Source organism: Chiloscyllium plagiosum, unplaced genomic scaffold (genome assembly GCF_037043375.1).
Source record: "Chiloscyllium plagiosum isolate Xiang-an unplaced genomic scaffold, Cpla_swu_hap1 HiC_scaffold_35, whole genome shotgun sequence".
Lineage (NCBI taxonomy): Eukaryota > Metazoa > Chordata > Chondrichthyes > Orectolobiformes > Hemiscylliidae > Chiloscyllium > Chiloscyllium plagiosum.
In genome coordinates this window covers 60,240,452-60,241,830 of record NW_028270173.1, presented here as the reverse complement: position 1 = coordinate 60,241,830, position 1,379 = coordinate 60,240,452, and the positions used below count along the sequence as shown (strand labels likewise).

Below are 1,379 nucleotides of genomic sequence, written 5' to 3'. Positions count from 1 at the left end.
TATAAGAGTGTGCAGCATGGGCAATTTGGGCCGAACAGCCTGCCTCCATATTGTAAAGTTGTATGATTAGATGACAGCATCCACCGTGTCCTTTTACCTGGAGCAGGTGGTGAAGAATCAGTGGACAGAGCTGAATATAATCTGTGGAATAAATTGTTGAAAGAGGCATTTGAGCAATACTGGATGGAATAGGCAGGCAGTAAATAGAGGGAAATGGAGCAAATGTGGGGGGATATTTGTTTGTTTGAAGGGCTTGGTCCTGTTGTGAAAAGCATTGAACATAGCGGTTTATTGCAGGATGAAATAAAACGTGCGACATTTATTATGTGTCGATTTGAGTGAAACTGAATTGAACATAGACGCGGTACATAGGAGGCCGCACGAGGTACAAGTGAGCAGCATGTATTGGACAATCTGCTTTTTGCTTGTAAATCAGGGGGGAACGCGAACGCAGTCCCCCACTACCACAAATTTGCAGTCGAGTATCCCGCATTTGGGGACATCGCAGGCGTCAACACACCCGAAGTGCAATGGGATAGCCTCGTCCTGGGAGAACCACCATTTTTGTAATGTCAAAATTATACTTTATTCATAAATATTTGATCTATACAATTGGACATGCCATCCTTCTGTAAACATTCCATTTCTTTGCGTATCGAAACAGGGTAATCATTCCTATTCACAGGTTGGTGCAATTACATTGAGCTGAGGCGCCAGCAGAGCCCAAATGACTGCGTGGGCCCCCTGTTCTTCTTAGGCAGGCAGACTTTACACAGTGGTCTTTCCCCACCGCGCCTTGGCAGCAGCTGCCCCAAGCTTCAGCGCGTCCCTCAACACGTAGTCCTGGACCTTGGAATGTGCCAGTCTGCAACACTCAGTCAGGGTCAACTCCTTCAGCTGGAAGATCAGCAGGTTTCGGTCTCCCCAGAGAGTGTCCTTCACCGAGTTGATGATCCTCCAGGCGCAGTTGATGTTCGTCTCGGTGTGCGTCCCGGGGAACAGGCCGGAGAGCACGGAGTCCCGCGTCACGGCGCTGCTCGGGACGAACCTCGACAAACACCACTGCATTCCTCTCCAGACTTCCTCTGCATAGGCACATTCCAGAAGGAGGTGTGTGACAGTCTCGTCCCCCCCGCAGCCGCTTCGAGGGCAGCGTGCGGTGCGGCTGAGAGTCCGGGCGTGCACAGAGGATCTCACAGGCAGAGCCCTTCTCACCACCAGCCAAGCCATGTCTTGGTGCTTGTTGCAAAGTTCTGGCGATGAGGTATTCTGCCAAATGGCTTTGACAGTCTGCTCAGGGAACCGCTCGATAGGATCCGCCCTCTCCTTTTCCCAAAGGGTCTCAAGGACACTACGTGCTGACCACTTCCTAATGGACT

At 50.9% G+C, this 1,379-nt stretch overlaps 1 pseudogene; it reads right to left on the bottom strand.

The window, feature by feature from the left end:
• Positions 1–433: 433 nt before the first annotated feature.
• Positions 434–570, bottom strand: LOC148141021 (U1 spliceosomal RNA; annotated as a pseudogene).
• Positions 571–1,379: the final 809 nt, after the last annotated feature.